Genomic DNA, 8,024 nt, shown 5'->3' with positions numbered 1-8,024 from the left:
GCCCCGGGACGCGGGCGGTGGCGCTCCGCCCCCGGCGCGGGACTGCGCCCAGAAGTCCGCCTTTTTGTCCTTGCCTGGGTGGGGTGTTCGTGTGTTCCAAGGGGGGCAGATTTGTTGTCAGTCAGGCGCCGCCTGTACGGCTGGTTCCTCACTGCTGCTTCCGGCCGAGGCCGGCGCCGTCTCCATCCCTCGGGCCACCTTTTCTGGTGGGCTAAAGAACACGCTCCTGCTGCTGCCGGGGTCGCAGAAGGACCCGAGGAGCTGGGATGGAGAGACGCGCTAGGCAGTAATCTCCCTGGAGAGGCCCGTCCCAATAATGGGCACGCCTGGACAGCTGCAGCCCAGGCACGCGTGAGGAGCTCAGTGCAGGCTGTGCTGCTCGGTTTTAAATTCGGCTACTACTGCTTGCTTTTTGTAATAGAAGCTGTCTTGCTTATCCATCTTTCCTTGAAGGAGCATCCAGTCAGTTACTCAGCAGTGACTGACGTGGAGTAAATCTACATACCAGCTTCCTCTGGCTCTCTCTTAAGTCTCAATGCCTTCAAACAGGGATAAGACATGTTTAGTTAAGCTCATGTATAGGCTTAAGAAACAGTATGCCTTCTTCCATAAATCTTCGGTATCATTGACATACTATTCTTACAAAAACACTTCTAGCTCACAAAGCCTACATTGTCCATTTAATTACACTGGTAACTTTTTTCCTCTGATAATGTTTTTGGTACTAACATCAACAGCTATGCATTTAATCTTCAGTCACTACATGCAGTAACACACTCTTCATCCAAAGTGATGAAGAGCTAAATAGGCTACTCACCAGAATTTATAGGAGACTATGTAGGCCAGATGCTATTTTAGGACTAAGCTTAGGCTTAGGGGAGAGTGTCTGGAAAGCTGCGTGGCAGAAAAGGACCTGGGAGTGGTGGTTGACAGCCGGCTGAACATGAGCCGGCAGTGTGCCCAGGTGGCCAAGAAGGCCAACAGCGTCCTGGCCTGTATCAGGAATAGTGTGGCCAGCAGGAGTAGGGAAGTTATTGTGCCCCTGTACTCGGCACTGGTGAGGCCACACCTTGAATACTGTGTTCAGTTTTGGGCCCCTCACTACAAGAAGGATGCTGAGGTGCTGGAGCGTGTCCAGAGAATGGCAACGAAGCTGGTGAGGGGTCTGGAGCACAAGTCTTATGAGGAGCGGCTGAGGGAACTGGGGTTGTTTAGTCTGGAGAAGAGGAGGCTTTGAGGAGACCTTATCACTCTCTACAACTACCTGAAAGGGGGTTGTGGTGACATGGGTGTTGGTCTCTTCTCCCAAGTAACTAGCAATAGAACAAGAGCAAATGGCCTCAAGGGAGGTTTAGACTGGATATTAGGAAAAATTTCTTTACCGAGAGAGTGGTCAAGCACTGGAACAGGGGGTGGAGTCACCATCACTGGAAGTGTTCAAAAAACATGTAGATGTGAGACTTCAGGATATGGTTGAGTGGGCATAGTGGTGTTGGGTTGATGGTAGAACTTGATGATCCTAAAGGTCCTTTCCAGCCTTAATGATTCTGTGATATTTACACTTTGATAACTAAGGATTTTTTTAATGTATCAGGAAATACCTGCTTTCTTCTTCTTCTCAAAATTATTTTGCAGTGTTCAGAAATAGTTGCACTGGGTTCCTTGAATTAAGCATAATCAGCTTTCAAATTCTGTAACAGTCCCCGCTCTATTTGTTTGAGCTGTTCTGCAAACTAAAACCAGTCAATATGTCTTGTTAAGGGTTTAATTTATATCCTTTGATTTTGCATTTGCAGTAGCATATTTCTTAATATTTCTCAGTGGTGGTAGCTGTGCAGATGAGGTAGGTGCTTGACCGAAATCGTTTACTTTCAGTCTGTGATAGCAGTACAGCTTATGGTGCTTTACTATGCAAACAAACAGAAACCCCACAATAATTTCCATAGAAGTTCTCACATCTGATTGGACTTCTCTGGATTGTAATTTTTAAAAACATGATGTAATTCAGATTTTATTTAATAGTATATGTAAAAATTAACTACTTTTTAAAGTAGTATTTATGTCTTCTGCAATTATTTTCAGTGTTTAACACAGAATCTTCTTTAATCATCCTACCTCTCACAGTATCAGTTCATATTCAAAATTAAGACTTGTCACATTTTCTGCCATATATATTTGACTTACTTAAACCACTTTTCATGGTTTATTTTTTAAAGTTTTTGAGTAAACTTTTTACCTGTTTTTTATACAGTTTGAAGACTATAGGATGAAAAATAGTTTATTATATGCTTATCCCATATAAATAATACTATTCTGTATTGCTTAAAAAAATGTACCTAACAGATGATGAATGTTACTGAAAACAAAGACAAAAACTGTTTCAATGCCTGAATCATCAGCTGAGTGCATGTGAAACTTCTGAAATAACTGGATTTTAAAACAACTATGTGCCAGATAGAAAGGACTATAGGCAGCATAGGAGAATGGATTACTTACAAGTTAGTTACAAGTTGTAATTGAGATGGCTGCGTACCCAAGGCAGGGACAATACAGCAGAAGGAGTTAGCAGCCAAAACCTCATCTTCTTGAGCAATATAACTGCACATGGGCAGTTCGGTGTCACTCCTTGTCTCCACCTAAAGTCAAACACACACATATCTCTTCACATCATATTTCCATCTGGACCCTGTCTCCTTTAAAGTGTGGAAAAGGCAATCCAGCTACCAACATCCACCAACCAGCAACCACAAAGCAAGGTCCCAGGAGAGACAGGCTCCTGGACAATCACCTGAAATTGCATCTGTCCAGCCCTAATCCCCACCCTGTGACAGCCGGCAGGTACTGACTTCCAGAAACAGACTACCAGAGGATGGCAGCGTTTTTCTGCGCCACAGTAAAGAAGCACGAAGAGTGAGGGTTGTTTCAGCTCCTATGGACTTGATTTTATGTATAAGCAATCATCATACTCATAGAATAGTAAAAGCAAATAAAAAAGTATGGAAACTGACATTTATACGTTGTGCTAATGCCTATCCTTTCTGCCTATATTCAAAATCTTTGCTATTTTAGATCCAAACTGATGGATTTATTTATCATGTCTTATGTGGACTGACTATGTCATTAATACCTTGATTAGTCTTTTAATTAGATGCTACATTAGTCACCTGGTTACTGTTTATTTAGTCGGGCACATACCCATTTAGCAAATGAACTAAAACATATTTTAGCTTACAATATGTGTTGCATAGCAACCACAGAATGATTTTTTTCATAGTATTGAAACTAGAAGTTGACACAGCTAACAACAGACTGAATAACACCAAATGACTCATTTTAAAGGACCACATAGAGAAACCAGAGAGGCAGGAGAGCATTTTGTAGTTTTTTTTCAAGAATTGTTCATGAACTGCAAGCTAGTAATGAAGCTACAACTCTTATTTTCAGTTTCTCTAATGTTCTCCCTTTCAAAAGTACCAAATTACATGCCTCTTTTTGACATATCTGTTCATCTGTTCAAAATAATCTATACCCTGTGATAATAATCTCATATTTATTATCATTTTCCTGTCAAGTCAAGTTAAGGCAAAAATGAAAAATGGGCCTTCCACACATGGTTGCTGAGCAACAGCAAATAAAGATTTGCTTTTGTGCTACCGTTTCATAAACCAGTCTTTATGCTTGTTGGTGGCTTGTATCAGAGATCTCAATTACAAGTGTCTCTCATAAGAGTATCGTAGCTTGGACTACAGCAAAAAATTCCATTTTAACCTATAAGATTCAACATTATTAATACTTGTAAAAAATAAACAATTAATTCCCCGAATGTCAGATGCTTTCTTGACGCACTTTTTTTTCCCCATATTTACAATGTTATTTTCTAGATAGTAGTTTCTGATGAGATCATTGTACATTTTATCTTCTAACGTGTTAGAATTGTTACTCCCATTTCATTTGAATATGTAATAAAATGTTATAGTTAATACAGTATCCACAAAATCTGCTTATCCTCTGAGGCAGGCTGTTAATAATTTAGATGCATTCATTTCCCTTGTTTTTTTTTTTTTTTGATCTTCACATAGTTTGATGAATAATCCGAGCAGCATGGGAAAGAGATGAAGTTTCACACTATTCCACTTCTCCAGATCTCCCCTTGCCTGAAGGTAATACTGCCAATCATGCCATCCTTTATTCAGAGGCAACTGTCATTTTCAGTGGTGGTGTGATTAGACCGTGAAACTGCTTATTTCCCTTAAATTATTAATATTAACACGAAACAATTTTAGAGTTTAAGAGATTAAGCAGAAAAGAAAACATTCCCTACAGAAGAAAAAGATGATCCTTGTTAACTTGAACAAAAATAAGGAAATAAAATGCGCAGAGGGAATGCAAAAGCTTTTCTGAAGAGCCACTCCCCTGAGCAGCTGTACATGCTGTGGCAGCACTGAACTGCCGCCTCGTGGGACTTTTGCCAGTACTGCTGGGTGTTGTGCAGGTGAATTTAACATGTGAAAACAGTGCGACTTTATTTTGTTTTATTATTATGCTTTATTATAAAATAGTTTTTATTATTTGCTTTATTATTATGCTCTTACTGTTATCCCTCTTTCCTTATAAGCAGCGTTATAAATCACAGTAATTTTACTCTGCTTATTATTAGTATCATGAAAATGGAAAGATTCTTGAAATGCTATAAAATGCTCACAAAAAGAAATTACAGTAACAATATTTGCATAGCTAAATCATCCCACTGCAAATAAAATGGGTATCAATTTCTGTGGTAACTACAGCAAACATTTTCTAGTATAAAGTCATTAACATCTTTCAGATTATGTATCAATGAGTAAATGTACAATACTAGTTTGTCAGTAAAACACTCCAGTTACATCTGCCATGTCTGGATTACTTTAGAATCATAAAATAGTTTCGGTTGGAAGGGACCTTTAAAGGTCATCTAGTCCCATCCCCTGCAATAAGCAGGGACATCTTCAACTAGATTAGGTTGCTTAGAGCCCTGTCCAAAATGACCTTCAATGTGGCATCTACCACCTCTCTGGGCAACCTGTGACAGGGTTTCTCCACCCTCATTGTCAAAAATTTCATCCTTATCTCTAGTCTAAATCTACCCTCTTTTAGTTTAAAACCATTACCCCTTGTCTTATCGCTACATGCCCTGCTAAAAAGTGTGTCCCCATCTTTCTTATAAGCCCCCTTTAAGTACTGGAAGGCTGCAAGAAGGTCTGCCCGGAGCCTTCTCTTCACCAGGCTGAACAACCCCAACTCTTTCAGCCTGTCCTCAGAGGAGAGGTGTTTTTCTTCATAGGAGAGGTGTTAACCTTTAACCCTATTAAATTTAACATTCTGAATTATTAGAGATTTACAGCTCTCGTAAGTGTTCTATCTCATTTCAGCTCTCATTCTATTTTAGTCTTTACGGATAAAGAGAAGAATTGTTTCTAAAGTACAAAAATAACGTTATCAATTTTACAAGCGCTCTGAGAGGTTCCATTGTGATAGACATGCATCATGTAGATACGATACTATCTCTGTTCTTTCTAGTATGAAACATGAAAATACTGTATAAAGATCTGAATGGGCATGATTTACTCATCCATATTAGTTTTTATATATATATATATGTGTATATACATGTGTATGTACACGCATACACACACACACGACAAATTACATCGGTTGGAGAATATACCAGCCTTTACTTGTCTCTCATATCAGTGTTGGCTTTGTGAAGGCTGAGCCATGGGTGTTCCCCGTGTTCCCGATCCAGACCAAGAACCTACCCAAAGCCTGTCGTTCTTTTCTTATAGGCTGCATGTCCAGCTTGCTTCATGCAAAACTAACAAATAGGGAACCGAGTGAATGTAGTACTTGCTCAGTGCAGTATCAGACTGGGGGATACGTTTGGAGTCAGGCGCTTGAAAGTGCTCACAAGTTCTCCAGTTCAGACATAACTTGTCAATTATTCCTGTTCTATGCATCAGTTTTAGTACCATAAGACCTTGTAACAATGTGATTTGGCAACTATTTTCTGATCATGTTCTTAAACAAAGGAAAATTGTTTTGTAAGAAAGATATTTTTTCTAGCAGACTTTGATCTTTGTCCCTTTTCCCCTCCTGTATTTATTATACTGTGCCATGATGGTTTTCACTGTTGTTATTTCACTTCTGCCTGCCTCCAATTAATTTCAAGTTTTTGCACTTAATCTTATTAAGTTGTGTCAGCTCCTCAAGTGAGTTCTGTAATCACCTCTAATTCTCTAGGCTAGTATCTAAGGCACGAAACACCTATGCAAATTGCTGACAGAGGCAATTATGGTGATCTTAGAAACTGCATCTTTTTAGATGATCTTAGAAACATGATCAACTTTCATGTTTCCTCAAATCAAGGGCCAGTTGTTTTATTTCCCAGTGCCTTGTAACTAAATGCTTTTACAAAACTATTTTGGCAAATTGAATCCAGATATTACTAACCCCCGTTATGAAACTCAGTTCTTTTACTATCTCCTGCAGCTCAGAGATAAGGCGGAGAGCAGAGTGCAGCGGGATCCATGCTGGTTTTTCACTGCCTTTAAGCTAGGATGATTTCAGGCTCCGCTCCCAAAGATGCCTAGAATCCAGACCACTTTATTATTGTACAAAAAATGTACAATAATACATTGTATTTTGCTGCACAGGCAGCAAAAAACGGCTTTTCAGAACAGGGTCTGCACTACCACCTAGTGGAATAAATGGTGTCTACAGAAAACAAAAATTGTACAGTAATGAATATAAATCCAAAAACTTTGAAGTCTCATTGTAAAAGAAAAGGAAAACTAAAATGCTTTATTAAAAACAAAACATTTTTTACATTTCCAATAATCTGAACTTGAAAAAGCATATTAAATTTTTAAAAAATTACCTAGAACAGTTGCCCAAAACTGTAAGATTTACATCTCTTTTCAGAAAGCTCATCTTAGCATTTTAAACCTTCAATTCCAACTTATTTTACATGAAAATTAATTAATGATTTACTGAATAAAACACAGAACCAGCATTGCTACAAATAACCATTCTACAACTCACAAACAGCCATTTCCATTAACTCACTTTCATTACCTTGTATTTCATTTTCATCACCTGTATGAATGACAGCTCTAGAGACAATCTGAGTTCTTCGTTTGGATGCTTTTGGCACAGTTCATCAAATTTATCCAGGCTGGGCTCTGAGCTGAAAAGTACAACAGAGCACCTGTTCAGCGGTTATCATACTTACTTCAGCTCAGAATACATTTCATGTTTCATGCAAAAACAGGTAAAGGGTCTTACCAATTCTAGGTTGAAGAAATTTCAACATGATGACTTCAACTAAACTTCCAGATAGCAATGAAACACCACACAAAATACTTGGGGATTTCAGCCTATCAGTTGAAGTATTTCTCTCTTCTTGGAAGTCTGCATGGAACTGTCTTGCAGAATATTCTTTATTAAATTATTAATCTTTGTGAAATGCTTGGTAAGCTCCAGTTGTTGGAATAACACATTAGCTTCCAAATCCAGATGAATAATAAAAAACTTTATTTGAAATTCCATGCTGGAAACAACCACCCTTAAATGCATGCACTATTTTTTTGTTTTAGGGATCTCATCCCTGTTATCCACTAAAATTAATGACCTTCATTCAGTACCTACAGCCAGCTATCACTTCGTTAGCATTATCTATGTCACAACTCAAGTTCTATACACAGATTAATGCATTTTCAATTACTACATAATTTTTGCACCCTGACTTAACAAAGCTTTCAACTTCTGCTATGTGCCTCCTTTTTTTTTTTTTTGCACAGCCAGAGGTGCTACATGCCCATTTCCAAGAGCTTGGGGTCAGGCAGCAAACTGCCCAGAAAGATCTACTGCACAAGCCCAAGCCTGCACAAGAACTCCAGTACATTTACTGATCTTATTTTACCATTAAAAAAATGTACTCGAGTGTCATAGAAAAATTCAGGTTGGAAGGACCTCAGCAGGTCATCTAG

This window comes from Phaethon lepturus, unplaced genomic scaffold, assembly GCF_000687285.1.
Source record: "Phaethon lepturus isolate BGI_N335 unplaced genomic scaffold, ASM68728v1 scaffold1491, whole genome shotgun sequence".
NCBI lineage: Eukaryota > Metazoa > Chordata > Aves > Phaethontiformes > Phaethontidae > Phaethon > Phaethon lepturus.
The sequence above is the reverse complement of the archived record's forward strand: the minus strand, read 5'-3'. Positions refer to the sequence as shown.